Source organism: Leptonychotes weddellii, chromosome 10, assembly GCF_054177405.1.
Source record: "Leptonychotes weddellii isolate Sample4059 chromosome 10, ASM5417740v2, whole genome shotgun sequence".
NCBI lineage: Eukaryota > Metazoa > Chordata > Mammalia > Carnivora > Phocidae > Leptonychotes > Leptonychotes weddellii.
The window spans coordinates 34,913,270-34,932,228 of NC_138378.1; positions in this window are offsets into that span (position 1 = coordinate 34,913,270).

Here is an 18,959-nt window from a genome sequence, read left to right on the forward strand (position 1 = left end):
GTTTGTCTGTTTATTCAGATCATTGTACATTCTGCCACATGATCCCCTCGCATTTCACCCTAACTTTTTATTTCAGTTCCTTGATTCAGTTCATACCCCAAAGTCCATTATGTTAAGAACTCTCCATTATCCTTTCTTTTTCTTTTTTTAAAAAAATTTAAATTCAATTAATTAACAAAATATTACTTATTTCAGGGGTACAGGTCTGTGATTCATCAATCTTATAAAATACCCAGTGCTCATTACAACACATACCCTCCCCAGTGTCTATCACCCAATTACCCCACCCTCTCAATGCCCTCCCCTCCAGCAACCCTCGGATTGTTTCCTAAGATTAAGAGTCTCTTATGGTTTGTCTCCCTCTCTGGTTTCGCCTTGTTTTATTTTTCCCTGTCTTCCTCTATGATCCTCTGCCTTGTTTCTTAAATTCCACATATCAGTGAGATCATATGATAATTGTCTTTCTCTGATTGACTTATTTTGCTTAGCATAATACCCCTAGTTCCATCCACATCATTGCAAATGGCAAGATTTCGTTTTTTTGATGGCTGTGTAATATTCCACTGTTCCATTATCCTTTCTTTACAATCACTGTCCTAGTGCTTGGTCAATCCAGCTATCTATAGACATACCTTGGAGATACTGCAGCTTCAGTTCCAGATTACCACAATAAAGCAAATATTGCAATAAAGTGAGTCAAATAAATTTTTTGGTTTCCCAGTTCATATAAAAGTTATGTTTACACTATACTGCAGTCTGTTGTGCAATAGCATTAGGTCAAGAAACAATGTATATACCTTAATTAAAATATACTTTATTACCAAAAAATGCTAACCATCATCCAAGATTTCAGCAAGTCATAATCTTTTTGCTGGTGGAGGGTCTTTCCTTGATGTTGGTGGCTGCTGACTGATCAGGATGGTGGTTGCTGAGGGTTGGGGTGGCTATGGCAATTTCTTAAAATATGACAACAAGGAAGTTTGCCACGTTGTTCGACTCTTCCTTTCACAATGATTTCTCTGTAGCATGTGATCCTGTTTGATAGCATTTTACCCAAGGAGAATATTTTTCAAAATTGGAGTCCATCCTCTCCACCATGCCACTGCTTTGTCAAATAAGTTTATTTCATATTCTGAATCCTTTCTTGTCATTTCAACAGTCTTCACAGCATCTTTACCGGGAATAGATTCCATTTCAAAATTACTTTCTTGCTCATCCATAAGAAGCAATTCCTCATCCATTCAAGGTATTTCATGAGATTGCAACAATTTAGTCACATCCTGAGACTACACCTGCAGTTCTTTTGGCATTTCCATTACATCTATAATTCCCCCACTGAAGTCCTGAACCCCGCCACGTCATCGTTTGGAATCAGCGTCTTACAAACTCCTGTTCATGTTGATATTTTGACCTTTTCCAATGAATTACAAATATTCTTAATGGCATCTAGAATGGTGAATCCTTTCTAGCAGGTTTTGAATTTACTTTGCCCAGATACATCAGAAGAATTAGTATCTGTGGCAGCTATATAGCCTTATGAAATGTAGTTTTAAATAATAAGACTTGACCTGTACCTCTGAAACAAATAATACATTATATGTTAAAAAAAAAAAAGATAGTAGGAAGGGAGAAATGAAGGGGGGGAAATCGGTGGGGGAGACAAACCATGAGAGACGATGGACTCTGAGAAACAAACTGAGGGTTCTAGAGGGGAGGGGGTGGGGGATGGGTTAGCCTGGTGATGGGTATTAAAGAGGGCATGTTCTGCATGGAGCACTGGGTGTTATTTGCAAACAATGAATCATGGAACACTACATCAAAAACTAATGATGTAATGTATGGTGATTAACATAACATAATAAAAATATTATATAAAAATAATACTATAGTAAAAAATACTAAAAAATTAAAAAAAAGACTTGAAAGTCAAAATTACTCCTTGATCCAGGGGCTGCAGAATGGATGTTATGTTAGCAGGCATCAAAACAACAATAATCTCATTGTCCATTTCCATTAGAGCTCTTGGGTGACAAGGTGAATTGTCAGTGAGCACTAATATTTTGGAAGGACTCTTTTTCTGAGCAGCTCAACTGTGGGTCTAAAATATTCAGTAAACCTAATTGTAAACAGATGTACTTTCATCCAGCACATGTTGTTCCATTGACAGAGCACAGGCAGAGTAGACTTATCATCATTCTTAAGGGTCCTAGGGTTTTCAGAATGGTAAATGAGCATTGGCTTCAACTTAAAGTTACCAGCTACATTATCCCCTAACAGCAAGTTAGCCTGTCCTTTGAAACTTTGAAGCTAGGCATTGACTTCTCCTCTGTAGCTATGAAAGTCCTGGCATCTTCTTCCAATAGAAAGCTGTTTCTTCAAGATTTTCAATGGTTAGTGTAGCCACCTTCATTAATTATTTTAACTAGATCTTCTGGATAACTTACTGCATCTTCTACCTCATTACTTGCTGCTTTTCCTTGCACTTTTATGTTATGGAGACGGCTTCTTTCCTTAAATTTCATGCACCAGCCTTTGTGAGCTTCAAACTTTTCTTCTGCAGCTTCTTCACCTCTTTTAGCCTTCATAGAATTAAAGAGAGATAGGGCTTTGCTGGATTAGGCTTTGGCTTAAGGGGATGTTGTGTCTAGTTTGATCTTTTATCCAGACCACTAAAACTTTCTTCATGTCATAAGTAAAGCTGTTTCACTTTTTAATTTGTGTGTTCACTGAGGTAGCACTTTTACTTTCCTACAAGAACTTTTCTTTTGTATTCACAGCTTGGCTGACACATGAGGCCAAGCTTGTGGTCTGTCTTGGCTTTTGGCATGCCTTCCTTCCTATGTTTAATCATTTTTAGCTTTTGATTTAAGATGAGACATATGTGACTCTTCCTTCACTTGAACACTCAGAGTCCATTGTAGGGTTATTAATTGGTCTAACTTCAATATTGTGTTTCAGGGAATAGGGAGGCCTGAGGGGAGAGGGAGAGAGAGAAGGGATAGGCTGGTCGGTGGAGCAGTCAGAACACACATTTGTTGATTAAGTTTGCCATCTTATATTGGTACGGTTCATGAAACCCCTGAATAATTATAAAAGTAACATCAGAGATCACTATCACAGATCACCATAAAAATATAGTAATGAAAATTTTAAAATATTATAAGAATTATCAAAATGTGACAGAGAAACGTGAAGTGAGCAAATGCTGTTGGAAAAATGGCTCTGATAGCCTTGCTCAAGGCAGGCTTGCCATAAACCTTCAATTTATGAAAACCACAAATCTATGAGGTGCAATAAAGCAAAGAGCAATAAAATGAGGTAGGCCTAGATCTCTTCCACAACTACCCCAGGCTGCTGAGCAGTGCTGTTGAAAATCACACAGCTGTGTGGGTTGGTGGTGGTGGTTCTTCTCTGTAAATATGATCTAGTATCTTTGCTAGTTTTCAGCACCATTATTTATTTAGACCTTATTAGCTGACCCATATTTTTCTCTTAGACTCCAAGCATGCTCCTCCCTCTGGGTCTTTGAACTTGTGATGACCTCTAATGCTCTTCCACTGCATCAGTAATTTTTATTCTTGACTACACATTAGAATCAATGGGGAGTTTCAAAAAATTATTTTGCCCAGGCCATACCCTAAACCAATTCAGAAAAACCAAGGGGTAGGACCTAGGAATTACTTTTGTTTTAAAAGATTCCTAAGTGATGCAAGTGTGCAGTGAGGTTTAAAGCTACTGCCATCTATAGAGGCATGCTTTGCTTTCTCAGTTTAATTTGTTTTATGCTCAAATTATCACCTCCTTAATGAGGATTTTTCCTGTCCATTCTATTTAAAATATAGGCCTCTTTCACCCTCTATTTCCTTTCCCTACCTTATTTTTCTATACCACATGTATCATTTACCAGGTCAGTTGTTGTAGCCAATTTTATCATTGTCTGCACTTTCCTCACTGGATTGTAAGCTTTATGGGGGCTTCATATACACATTATCATGCACATATTACATAACATACTATTAATGGTAATTGGGACCAGAGGAATGGATGAGACTGCTTTGAAAAGGTACACATAGAGAGAGAAGAGGAAATAGAACAGAACCCCAAGAAACTACAACATTTATGGAATCAACAGGATTACTTCTCTTAGTTGTTGTTGTTGTTGTTGTTGTTTTCCATTGCTGCATTCCATCCATGTTAGGACCTCTCATACTATTTATCAAAGAGTTGTTGAATGGAATTCCCCAGTGTGGCTAACCCCAAATTCTACCATTTTTTCTCTAACTCCTTTCTAACCATGCTTTTTCACTCTTACAACATGACTTTGCTTCTCAAATAGCAGGCAACAATTACATATTATCAATGATTGGAACCAGAAAAATGGATCAAACCCTAGGAGAGTGTGTATGTAGAAAATAGGGCCTAGAACAGAATCCCAAGGAACTACAACATTCAGGGAATTGGTGGAGTCACCCCATTTCTGTCTCCTTGGGCCTCTCTCTCTCTCTGCTAAGGTTTAAGTGGTTGCTGTTGTCCAAGATTCAATTCATGGCTTTTAACTATTTTTTCCCATATAATCTTCTAGACCCATCTCATTTGTACCCCTGGCTTCAATGAGAACCTATGATAGATTCTCCTAAATCTTTATCTCAGGGCATATACCTGTCCCAAATGTCAGACTCTATGTGTACAGTGGATCATGGGATATCTTCACCTTCACATCCCAAATTTTCTTGGACTCTCCCAGTGGGAGTCAGGTAATACTTCTGTTTTTCTTTGTCATGTATTCATTTTCCTATTGTGGCACTTTTCACATTGTAGCATAATTATTTATTCCCCTATCTTCTTTACTAGGTCATAAATTTCTTGAGGAAACACTGTTTCTTTATTTGTATATTGCTGAAGATTTGCAATCTAGCACATAGTAATCAGTAACTTTGTGTGCATATGAATGTATGAATTTAAAATCTACTTCTGTCATTAAACATCTTATTTCTACCTCTAATATACAATTCTTGGAAGGTTTTATGTCATTATTGAAGTTATTGATGAAAAGTATGAAAAATTTCAGTTTGAGGACAGAGTCCTGTGATGTGCTGTTAGAGACCTCTCTCCAGACGTTGGTGATCAATTTTTGGGCTTTGTTATTCAGTCCACTAATAACATTACTGTGCAGCCTGTGATTCTCTGTTCTGGTTCTGGAGGATATAATTAAAAATTGTTAGATGCTTTCTGAAATCCTGATCAAATATACATTACATAGGAGTGCACCTCAAAATAACACAAATTTTGACATAAGGCAATTGACAGTTGATATTTGAAGTGTCTGAAGTGGTCTTGAAGCCAGCACCTCATTATCAAGCAGGGATAAACTAAAACTCTTATTTTCTAGGGGAGAGGAAAAGTTATGGGGGAGAGCAAAATAGCAGGCACTAGGTCTTAAAGAGCAGAGAAGCCGAGAGTGAACATGTCCCTAATATTCTCTCCTCCCAATCTCCTCAGATTGGGTTAACAAAATGAAGGTCAATTAAATAGTAGGCCCTTGAATTGTTGCAGCTCCCCCAGAAGTGCCAGTTAGCCCAAGTTCCACTACCCCTTGGATATTTGAGCTAGAGGGGCAAAGGCCACTAACTGGTATACCAAACCATACCTGAACCCAAATTAGATATTGATTGCTGTAGCTGGAACCTAAATATTCTGTCCTACTCAAAGTGTGGTCCATGGATCTCACACACGTACACATGATACTGACCCTTGACAGGAAAGGAAGGGGATTTTTATAATCAGAGAGGGAAATAAATCACAATATACAAGTTAGGGAAGACATTGATAGTTGCTTATCATGAATTTGAAAATTTTAGCATAATTTGAAAATGAGATGTCCTCCTTATTGATGTAATAAAGTTGACCTAAAATTTGAAGTCTTTTTTTTTTTTTAAATTTGAAGTCTTAATATTGATTCAAGAGCCAAAGAGACCTCTGGTTGTATGGTCCTGAATTTTGGTTGAGGAATGTGAAAGACAGTTGAATCTTGTCCTAAACTGATAACATGGGTCGATGAAAGACAGGCAGTTTACCTTTTAGGTTTTCTTCACTATAGCTTTGATCAAGAAATTTGGCTTTTTTTTTTTTTAACTTTCTTTTTTATTTTATTTTTATTTTATTTATTTTTTTATTTTTTTAAAAGATTTTATTTATTTATGTGACAGAGAGAAACACAGCGAGAGAGGGAACACAAGCAGAGGGAGTAGGAGAGGGAGAAGCAGGCTCTCCGCTGAGCAGGGAGCCCCATGCGGGGCTCCATCCCAGGACCCTGAGATCATGACCTGAGCCGAAGGCAGACACTTAACGACTGAGCCACCCAGGCGCCCTATTTTATTTTTAAAAATAAACGAGGATGATATGGGCTTCATCTATTCACTTTTTCTTTAAATAAAAACTTATTTTATTTAATAACTGAATAATTATTCAGTTATTTTAATTGATTTGAGAAACTGTTGTTTGGACATAGTATAGGATAGTTGTCAAGTTTTCTTTTTAGAGCTGTGAAATTTGACTTTAGTAAGTTAATATGTTAGAAGATCACAGAACAATTAGCTAGGAAGAGAATGAAGATTTTCCAGCTTTCAGAAGACACCCTGTTTATTAAGCCTTATATTGCCATGAACTCAGCAAGAACTTTAAGCATTACCAATGCTCTTTGAAATTTCTTGGACAAATTTTCTTATTTAACTGCTTCTGCTGATACATTTTGGTAAATTATTTTGTCACTAGTATCCATTTCTAATTTTTTCTAACAATTGAGTTATAGCTCAGAGAATGTCATAGGTGGTGGAAGGGTAGGGATTATTTGTCATGACAGTTGATGAACTATTTTGGTTGATTTTACTGAAAGTTAATGTCAACTATGTTCATCTGGAAAGCAAGCAATTTTGACAATTAAGTCTTACAAGCTGTGAATGTTACATCTAGCTCTTCCAACTATAATGTGTTGATTAGAGCTGTTTCATGAATCCTTCTCAGGAACAGCCCGAGTGTTATATACTGCTTAGGAAGAAAATACCGTCCGTGTATTTGCCATCACAATGTGCTGATTGGGGCAGCTTGCCCAGAGCTAAACTTGCTATAATAAAAACTTCTGGACTGGAACATGGTGATGGCATTTATGTTATTTGCCTCCTAAGTTGTTTCTGCACTATATAAACCCAGTGTAAACAGCTCTCAGTTTGAGAACCTTAGAGCGCTCTGTCACTACGCACTGCTGAGTTCTCTTGTGTTGAATCATTGAAGAATATGTTAGCTGAAGTCTTGCAGTGAACAGTGGAATCTGGATCTTAAGCAGCTGAAGGCGCTGGATTAAAATGGCTTGTATCTTTTGACTTAGTCCACATCATTGTATGGAACTCACTTTGATAGATGCCTTTCTCTGAGGGTGTAACTATTTTTAAACCACTCATAGTGAACTCCTTGCCTTATGGATCCTTATTGCCTTCTACAATAGCATTAAGTCAGAGAACTTAGACTTAACCTTATCAGCATGGTGCCCAAGAAAATTTGAAAAAGGCTCAAGGGAAAATGACTAGACCCATTTTATAAATGCAGTATCCCTTAAGAAATCCATTGTAGATTAGCTGTAGGAAGTCCTCATGTTTGTCTGCATGGGAGGCTGCACAGATCTCCTGCACAGATTCCAAGGTCTGTCTACAATTGTCCCTTTTTAAATTTGTAATAACAGTGCCTTCCAATGCTTCCTAAAGGAACTGGTTGTGGAGATAGGCCAAAACTAAAGAGAGAATAGGAAAGAATACAGATGGAAGGAGTGGGAAATTTGGGATAGAAAGGGTAAGGGATGAGTAATGAAAGCCTTGTCAGGGGTTAGGTCCTATACTTGTAACAACAATCCCGTGGAAAAGTTGGCTCTCCTTTTCCTCAGAGAGGATCAGCATTTTTTATTTGCCAGCCTTCACTAGGTTTCCAGTGTGTTTTTGGATCAAACACCAGATGAATAGGAGTTCTTTTATCACTATCGGTGAAACTGTTACATCACTTAGCATTGCTAGCTACGATGAACCATCTTTTCGAAGGCCTACATTTGGAAGTAGCACATGGAATTTCAGCCCTTGTATTATTATTTCTTCTTGTATTATTTGTTATTATGAGGAAGACCTATGACAGATTTTCTTTGAGGGAGAACATGATACAGCCTCTTCAAAGTTTTTAAATGGCCTTACTAATAAATTTGATCCCTCAGATAATATCCTTAAGTAAAGGAATTACCTTCCCTAGTAATAAAAAGAATACAGTCCTTTTTTTTTTTTTTTAAATTAGGAACTTTGGGAAGTCAGAAAAGTAAAAAGAAAAAAAAATCCACCTATCATCTCACCACTCAGCAATGATCACTCAGGAGTAGTTAGGAGTCCTAAGTGGCTTTTTATTTTCCTAAGTCTTGGGGCAGTAGATAACTGAAAAACCTGAAGTATTGTGCCTGCTTCCTTGGGTCATATTTTAAGTAATACCAATAGATGCTTTACTTTAGCTCATGCTCCTATGGATCAGTAATATTTGAATAGCTATAATGACTGCATGTAGGTTTATTTTATTCCAAATTCATGCATGTAGTTAGCAATTCCATAATGAGGAGATTTTAGAGAACTACATAATGATTTCACTGTTTTACATCTCCACTTACTACACTGGATCTCAAACAGTAATAATTCTTGACCACAAGATGTACATGGCTATTTATACAAATATATGTGCCTATTTGTACAAATAAGATGTACAAAACTATTTATACTTGTGTTTCTACTAGGAGGTAGATTCCAGATCTTTCAATTGTAAAAGTTGCTCATAGTTTGAGCATGTACATGGTGTATGTTTGGGGTGGGTGTGGAGGCTTTGGAAAATGGAAACTCATTTCCTTTTATCATTTTCTTGAAAAAAAATGCAGATCCAAGATTGTGCTAATTTTACTAATAAGAGATAAACTACTTTGTTTCTAAAGACTAATGTTCAGAAGGGTCAAGGAAAAAATGGTTATACCCTTTATTTTTGCTGTGAATTTGTTATTTGAATGTTCTTCAGTCATTAGCATTTTAAGCTCATTAGCAATGGCAGCAGTGTCATAAATAACTATAACAGACTTCTTGAAGAACCAGACTACTTGACCAATAGGACCGTTGCCCCAGTACTTTTTGAACTCCTCAGGACAAATGGTATCATATAATTATGTGTATCTTTGCCAAGTATATTTCCTTTCTTTCTGTTTGCCACTCTCATGTCCCAAATGATGTTAATTTTTAAGAAGTTGTCTGTTTTTCAATTACTTTTCATATACCGTTTTGTGAATTGTACTGTAATATATGCTCCATGAATATTTTGTATTAATAAATACTCAACAAAATATTTGTTGAATAAAAAAATCTTTTTAACATTCCCATTTCCTTTACATAGTACTTGTAAAACAATAATTCTGTTCAGTGGGTGTGACTGCTTAATATTCTTAGGTTCGGTGGTTAGATGCAGCTTCAACTAAGGCAGGGTTTTTGAGCCTGCCCAAAGTAACATATACCTGGGAAGCTGATTATAGATACAGATTCCAAGGCCACACCCCAGACCTGCTCAGTCACAATCTGTGGGTGATTTGTATCATCAGACAAGTCTGGGAAACCTGAAACTAGGGAGTCTGTACTACGAGCTTGATTAATGTATAATCACATATTGGTATATAGGAAGGATTTCTGGATGTGAATTAATAGTGTTCATTTCTAATGCTGGTCTACTCAAATACCAGGAGAGAAAATTGCTCTGATATGCTCTTTATATTTCAGCTTCTATGAAACTTTGTTGAAGTAATTTTTGAAGTTATTTATTGGGTGCTTACCATGTTCAAAGCCCTCTTCTAATCTTTTTTCATATATTTACTAATCCTAATAGAGGGAGGTGAAATAACTTAGGTACCAAACAAGTAAATAATCCAGTACCAAACAAGTGACAAGTGAGAAAGCTTGGCTTTGAACCTAAGAAGTTGAATTTCAGAATTTATACAATTAACCCTATGGCCTATAGACTCTAAATGCTGTGTACTTAACTAATGTATCAGGCAGTACTGTACTAAGCACTTTAAAGTATAAGCACATATACTTTAAAATCATTTGCCACTTCCATAAAGTAGGGTTAAAAAAGGCGAGTTTAGAGATTAAGTAATTTGCCCAGAGTTACCCTACTAGTAAGTGGTAGAACCAGTGTGGTTTGAACCAGGGTTGGCACAACTCCAGAATTCTGCACTCTTAACCATTACCCTATATGCAAGAATGACATGTTTGAATATGCTGATATCTTGTCATCTCTCCAGCATTTTGCACAAAAAATAGTAGTTACTGGGGGGTTTCTAGAAGGTAATTATATAACACTTTAATGTCTATATTAAATAATGTCTGCATTTAACATCCACATTAAAACACTTAAGTGTCAACATTAAATTTTAGAAAAAATTCTGAAATATATTACAGAATTTCTTGTCCCAGAAAGATTTTTAAAGAAGTTGATTACTCTGTAATCTGCTACAGAGTGGCTGAAAGTAGAGCATGGGATTAAGATACTTTTAAGAGATCCTTAACTGTGTATTTCTTAATATTTAAAGATATTATAGTTGGTGGATACTTAGGTATTTTGTGCACATTTGGAAAGAAGTTACACTTAATTTCCTTCATTTGAGCATTAACTATTTCACACATGTGGTTTTGTCACAAGTAAATGTTTTCCTTTAGAAATGACTTATAAATTTATGCATTCATTGAAGAGTTAGCTTGAACCTCTTCTCTTTTTCCCTCTTATTTGTCCCCAAATGAAAATGAAGTGTTAATTGGTTTTAATGGCTCCTACTGCTACCTCTGTCTGGGATTTCTAAGGAAAGGTGAAGAATTGGAATAGAACTTGTGAAATTTGTCTGGGGAGGTGAGAAAGTTTAATGTGCTTGTGAATCAGCACACTTCTTCTAGGTAATACTATTGTATGTAACAAATATTGAAATTTAATTTTCACTCTTAGACCTAACCCTTTAAATATATTAGTTAACATTCAAAGAGGAATTTTCTGAAGAAATATGTTAACTAAATGCCTGTACCTAGAAAAGATCAACACCTGATAAACCAGGAAATAAGAATCTCTTGTTTAAACGTGTTTATAAAACCAAAGAAAAAACCTCTCTCTCCTTCTCCCTTAAATTAAGAGCAAGGGCATGCTAATTTGGATTCACAACTAGAAGGGACTAGCCTGGATTATGCTATTTACTGTCACACTTAAACAGAAGACTGTAGTCGCCAGAGACATGTATCTGGCTGCTATCACTCTCTTTCCCAATAAAAATGATTCCCACCAGCCCAGGCTAATTCATCTGAAACATTGTCCCTGGTGCTCGTACACTGATACACTTTAGTAACTCTGTAACTTCATTTAACAAGTAGCCATCTAGATATTTGTTCTTATGCAACACAAATTTTTATTGAGATTCCGGAAAATATAAAGAAGCTTTAAAATAACAAATCTTGGGCACCTGGGTGGCTCAGTTGGTTAAGCGACTGCCTTCGGCTCAGGTCATGATCCTGGAGTCCCTGGATCGAGTCCCGCATCGGGCTCCCTGCTCGGCGGGGAGTCTGCTTCTCCCTCTCCCACTCCCCCTGCTTGTGTTCCCTCTCTCGCTGTGTCTTTCTCTGTCAAATAAATAAATAAAATCTTTAAAAAAAAAAATAAAATAACAAATCTTTAAATAAAAATTGTTACTCCTTCCACTTTTAGCAGTTGACATTCCTACTTGTTCTTTTACCACAGGGTAGCAGGGTAATATAATGAGCCTAGTTCTGTGTTGGGGAGAGCAAGAAAGGTGTGCCTTTGTTAGTATTTGCTTCTGTAAAATCAGTGCAGGGTTCAGAGGAAAATAGAAATGCAGAGAAAGTCTGTTGATCTTCCCCACTTTCCTTTTTTTTTTTTTTTTGTCACCCTGTGTTCAAATGATAGTTCTAATATCAGATACTGGGAAATATTTTTTCATCATCAAAGGTGAAAAGAAAATTTAGTGGGCATTTGCTAAGAGTCAGGCATGAGTTAAGTGCTGCATTTGAAATATGTAATTTATTCCTGGGCGCCTGGGTGGCTCAGTTGGTTAAGCGACTGCCTTCGGCTCAGGTCATGATCCCGGAGTCCCGGGATCGAGTCCCGCATCGGGCTCCCTGCTCGGCAGGGAGTCTGCTTCTCCCTCTAACCCTACCCCCTCTTGCGCTCTCTCTCTCACTCTCTCTCTCTCAAATAAATAAATAAAATCTTAAAAAAAAAAAAAAAAGAAATATGTAATTTATTCCTTACAATTAGAGAGGCACTATTATTATCCTATTTCACAGAAGGTGAAACTGAGGCTTAGCAAGATTGGCTAAATCGCCGAAGGCCATACCCCAAGTAAGTGGCAGAAACTGGATGCAAACCCAGATCTGTGTGATTCAAAGACAGTGCTCTTAATCATCATCTCAAGTATCAATTGTACATACAATTTAATAGAGTGTTCTAGTATATTTTGTTTTTACATACTTGGAGTCAGTCAGCATGTCACAAGGAAGAGAGCAACATAAAAAAGATCTGGGGTTAAGATCCTTGCCTTTGGATTCGAGTTGTTTTTTCATAGTCTTAATTTTACCATTTATACTGGTTATTGGGTGAATTGCTTAATCTGTTTGAACCTCAGTGTCTTTTGTGAACTGGGGAGTGAAAGGTGTAGAGTACTTAGTAAATGCTCTACATGAGTTATCATGAAGATGGTGATAATATTCCACATTCATAGAATGGTTTACAGTTTATTAAGAGCTTTCACAAAGTGATACAACCCTTTCAAGCTCATTCATCTTTTTTTCGTTCATTTAACAATTTTTTTTTTTTTTTTTGAGTGTCTGCTAGGTGCCAAGAATTGTTCTACAGGTTGGAGGGATTTAGGTGAAACAGCAGGAGAAAAAAGTTCCTTGCCTTCATGGGGTTTACATTTTAATGGGGGATAGGGATAATAATACATAAGTAAAAATATTTAGCATATTAGAAGATAATAGTAACAATAAAGGGAATATTTAACTCTCAGACAGTGAATGCTGTGAGTCATGTATATAATACAGTAGTTAGAAGCATATTGTGACTCACCGAGTAGCTACATGTTTTTCCATTATGGACTTTTTAAAAACTGTAAACCAGTTATAGTTCAACTACAAACTTTTGTTTTTGAATTAGTATTGTTTTAAAACAATGAAGGGATTAATTTTAAAATTTGTTAGTACATATCACCAAAGTTCATGAAATCTCATCTAGCTAGCTCTAAGATTCTATGAACGTGGAATTAAATGTAGATCTCTAATACCTTGTCTGTATACTTAACAGTATATGCTGAATTCTAATAATTCAAAGATTATTTTAAAACAAATAATTATTGAAAACCATCAAATAATCTTGGCATTTCTTTACCATTGTAGGCTAATCAGCAGTACTCATGGGTTGTGTTTCTCAAATTCATCACCAAGCCTGGCAAATAGGTGATCTGGCACTTCCATTCTGGTACTTAGAAGACATAAAGGGATCATTAGGAGGTGTTGTAGTGAACCCAAACATTAAGACGTATCTGCCAACTATGAGTTTAAGTTTATTGAAAGCTGCAGGAAAGACAAGTGCTATTCTCAGGATAGCTTACAGCTATTAACTACTGACCTCCAGAAGTTATCATTTAGCATCGTGGGGCAGAGGTCTATAAGCCTTGGGGGGGAAATTCACATTTGCCCCATTAAAATGTTTTGAGATTTAATCTTAAAAATGTTTTCTAGTTGTTATCTCAGTAAAAGGAAATAGTTTTTTTGGACCAAGTCCTTTTTTTTTTTTTTTTTTAGTTATTAAGGAATGTTTCTGCTCACTATTTAAAGAGAATGGTTAAGAGCTCATGCTTCAGGATCAGACAGAATCCTTGTTCCACTAGCTAACTATATAAATCTAAGAAGGATTCCATTACAGTTCCAAAATATATTTGGCATCTTTTCACCTCTGTCCTCACTACTACCATCCTGCTCCATATTACTCATTCTCCATATAATGGCTAGTGACCTTATTGCAATTGAAATTTGATAATATAATCCACACACATCTTTCTCCTCCTCCTTCTCCCCTGCTCCCACCTGTTAAAAACCCTCCAATGGCTTTCTCTTTCACTAAAATGAAGTCCAGACTCCTTATCTTGGCTTTGGCCTGCAAGACCCTGCATGTTCTGATATGGGACTGCTTCTCTGAACTCACTTCTGTCTTGCTCCCTGAGCTTGAGCCCCCTGACATTTTTTCAATCCTTAAACTCACTAAGATGATTACCTACTCGCGACTTGAACACATCCCCTCTTCTGTGCTCAGGGCACTCTTTACCTTATTTTTCGCATAGCTTACACTTTATCCCCAAGGTCTTAGGCTTTTCTTTACCACCCAGTCTAAATAGGGTCTCCTGTTTTGCTCATTTGTAGCATCATGTTTTTCTCTTCTGAGGCATCTGTCACAACTTTTCACTTTATATTCATTTGGTTTTTGGTTAGTATCTGAGTCCCTACGTCTCCAACCATAGTCTCGGTATGTTTTTGGTTCAGTGCTGTATACCCAGCCCAAGCACAGTTATCGAGTGGGTACTCAGTAAATCATAGTTAATGTTGAATGAATAAAATATCTCCATGACCTTTCAAAGCCTTAATTTACTCATCTGAGAAATGCAGATAGTAATTCTTCTCTGTAAAGTTACTGTGTGAATTAAATGAGATTAAATATATATAAATACTTAGCCCTGTGCTTGACAGAGTCCTCAACCAAGGGGAGGGTCTGCAGCGGCCCCAGATCAGCAGACAGTCATTAAGCCCACGGTATGGGTAAGACATTGCTAATGTTTATAGAACATATTTTATAAGATAATTTTGTTAGATTTTTGTTTTACTTAGTCTTCACTTCCCCCCCCCCCTTTTATTAACATTGGTCTTCATATCTAGGAAATTTAAAATGTGGAATTCCGGCAGTGATTCCATGCTTTCTAATGGAATAGTGGTATGAACTAGCCTCAGCTTTGTAATGTCACAATTATCAGAGCTGTGATGTATATTCAGAAGGGTAATTACTTTGGGTAGTAATTTCCTAGACTACCCCCCGCCCCCGCCCTGCCCCAGCCAGCTGGCCTTGAAAAAGCACCACTGCTTTTATGTGTACACACGATCAGTCTGTAAAATCCCATTATCCCCAACTTCCACACCCCTGTGGCTGCATGCTTCCTTATGAAGCCTCGCAAAAAGGGAAAAAAACAAACAAAAAGCCAACTTTCAAGTCAGCCCTAAAGTTCATTTCTAATCTCATTTCACCCAAATAATATAAAAATGAGATGGGGGATAGGAAGTGGGAGGGGTCCATAATGTGCTTTGCTTACCTGTTCGCCTGGGATCCTATGATACTTGTGGGAAAGATTGATAAAACTAGGAAATACTTCTTCAGTGTATATTTTGAGATAAAGTGAGATTTTATTCCGTTTTGATGTTCAAAGAATAGAGCAAGGTTAATTTGGTTATTCTAGTTCTTTGTCTTTCATCTGTTTGAAATGTCCATACTATTTAGAACAGGAGTCTCCACCAATCTCTCATGGCCAACGTCCTTTTAACTGTGATCATCTATTGGAATCCTAAGTTCTATTTTAGGATTTTAGAAAAATAGAGCCTCCTCTGCTCTATTTTTCTGTTTTGTGTGTCTTTCCATCTGGAAGTTTGAACTCCTTTCAGGCCTATTTTCTAACTGCTTCCCCTGGGCCCATTGTGGTCATTTACTTTTTGGATTCTAACTTCCCATGTAACTGACATTTTTCTTAGCATTCTTCCCATGACCTTGAACTAATTGACATCTGTTTCCTGAGGATGACACCTTCCAGTCACCTGTTCCATCTCTTACTGTCACTACTTGATGAAACTTTGGTAGGAGGGGTGTGGAATGTAGGAAGGGAGTACCAAAAATTTTTTTCTCTGTCCCTGAAAGATCACTTCCTATGTTTCTGTCACCATTATTCAAAAACCTTTCTTTTGAAGTCCTTGTTTTGTATTTATGTCACCTGATCCCATCATTGTCTCCCTCCTCTTCATCTCTGGGACGTTTCCCCATCTTCCTTAGGACCTGTCTTATAAACCTTACCCTCACACCAACCCTTTCCATCTCCCTGGGTGACTTTGTACTCCTTGCTGGTGACTCTTCCAAAACTGCAGCTTCTCAGTCACATCTTTACTTCAGTCCTCTTAGACTCACAGCCAAGACTTGGACCACACCTCTCCTGCATCTCCGTTTTCTCCTATTGAATGTGCTCCCTGTCCTCATTGTAGGTTCCTATCTCTATACCCCATCTTATTTCTGAGGTCAGTCAATATTCCTCCTGGTACTCACTTCCTTCTTATCTATCTTGATCCCTCCACCCTCCAAACTTCTTAAAGAGTAGTCTTAGTCCTTAGGTCTGTTTTCTTTATCTCTTACTATCCTGTCAACATCCTAGAGGCTCTTACCTCTCTGTTGACACTGCTTTAGAATCCCCAGCAGTCCCCTCCTTTTCCATTTTAAACAGTGTCCTCTTCCAAATCTACATTCCAGACTACGTTTTGACATCCTCCTTTTTAAAATATTTGTACGTCCTTGATTTTATAATTTTCTTCTCATGATGATTTTCCGCCTTTGTGCCTTCCCTTTTTTGTTGTTTTTTGTTTTTTTTGTTTTTTTGCTTCTCTCCCTCTTCTGTCCTCACAAAACATGGGAGTTCCTGTGGCTCATCTCTTTTCCCTCCCTCTGCTCACTTCTGTTGCTGCTGTCTTCCACCCTCTCAGCTATAATAATAATAATAATAATTCTCTGACGATCTCTCCCCAGACCCTCATTTCCCACTTCCCAGTAGACATTTCCAGAGGAATAACATACAAGTATTTTAAAACCTAAGACAATTATAGTTTATCATCTAAACTGGATCCAAACTGGGTCACTTGGAAGGTTAAAGAAGGCACAATAAATAGCCATTGTAAATCTGTACCATGCATAGGTCACCTGTTCAAACCTAATATGTACAAAATACTCTGAGATTTGTTTTCTAGTATTTTTCATCATTAAATGTCTCACCAGCATTCTGCTTACCTGGGCTAAAAATCATTACCTTCAATGCTTATCCTTTGCTCAGTTCCCAGTTCCTAGGAATTCTACCTTTTGTGTATCTTTGAATTACATTTTTTTTAAAACCCCATTCCACTGTTTAGGCCCTTGTTTTCTCTTGCCTGCAGTATTGCATGTCCTTCAAACTTATCTTCTTGCTCTCAGTTTCTCCTCATTCATCCTTCATTCAATATTCCTTATTTCTACAAGATGTCCCTAAAGTATACCAATTATTTATACACCTGCTCAGAAACTGTCACCAAAGTGTATCATCCAGACTTCTCACCTGGGAATTCAACACACTACATAGCCTGCCATAAAAGAGCTTTTCCAGCCTTACCTCCTTTATGGACCCTGTATTTCATCAGGCCTGGTGGCCTTTCCCCAGATATCTCCAAAATCAGGTGTCCCCATTTGCCACAGAATAACCTTTGGAATTAAAGAAAAATTGAAATATCTAACTTTAATCTGGGAGATTTAAATTTAGTAGGTCTGTATTAAGGCCTGGTTATCTTTATAAAAGCCTCCCCAAGGGATTGTGACCAAAGCCAGCATTGAGAAACGTTGCCCCTGTTTTCCTATCTCCGTGACTTTGTTCTCCTTTTTTCTCCATGGCCAGTATCTAGTTTTCTTTTTAAATATTTTCTTATCCTTTACTACCTGGCCCTCATTTTACCTCCTTCATGAGATCTTCTTTGATCCATCCAAATAGATATAGTTATTTCTTCTATACCACAGTTGTAGCAAACTTTCATTAGATTCTGTGTTTATGCCTTACATCCTATAGACAGCATACTTCCTGAAGCCAGTGCTTCTGCTATTTATAACGTAGAAGCCATTCTGTATAGGTAAATCACTGTTGAGATTCTATGTAGAGAACTTTGAAGTTCTTAAGAAAGTGATTGATAAGCATGAGTTATTTTTTGCTAATTTAACCAAAAGTCCCAAAGCATAAAATAACAATAGTTTTAATTCCAAGACTATGCTAAATTAAGATTTGCTAATCATGCTAAGTAGGAGAGAGGAATTAGAATTTTAAATGCCACTACTGTTTTCAGCAGCAGATGAGTTAATATTAAAGTAAATTCAGTGGTGGATTAGTTCCTTTAACACCCACACTTTAGGTGCTTTAAAGCATGTGGGTCTCTGGATTCCTCAGGAAAACTGTCATGTTGCCATGTAGCTATAAAATGTGCTTCACTCAGAAACTGTAGTTAGGGGCGCCTGGGTGGCTCAGATAGTTAAGCGTCTGCCTTCGGCTCAGGTCATGATCCCAGGGTCCTGGGATCGAGTCCCGCATCAGGCTCTCTGCTCCTTGGGAGCCTGCTTCTCCCTCTGCCTCTCTCTCTCTCTCTGTCTCTCATGAATAAATAAATAAAATCTTTAAAAAAATAAAAAATAAAAAAAAAAGAAACTGTAGTTAGTAAGGCAGAGGTTTTTGTTTTTGTTTTTTTTACTAGTTCTTTTGGCACAGGGGAATACTTTTAATAAGTCGGCCTTGCTGAAAGATGGAGCACAGTATTGTTTTTAATAGGGAATGAGAACCTAAGTGCAGTGATTTGATGCAGTTACAAGAAGCTGCATCCAAAAACAATTTTTGATTTTTGTCAAACATTCAGCAAGGGAACGATTTGTCCCTCAAAAAAAAAAAATTTTTTTGGTAGCTTCCCAAATTGCATTCTTGTTAAATCTACAAGTTTTATATTCAGGATAGGATTTTTCTTTGTCCTATAATTTTCTCTGTTAGTACTTGATCA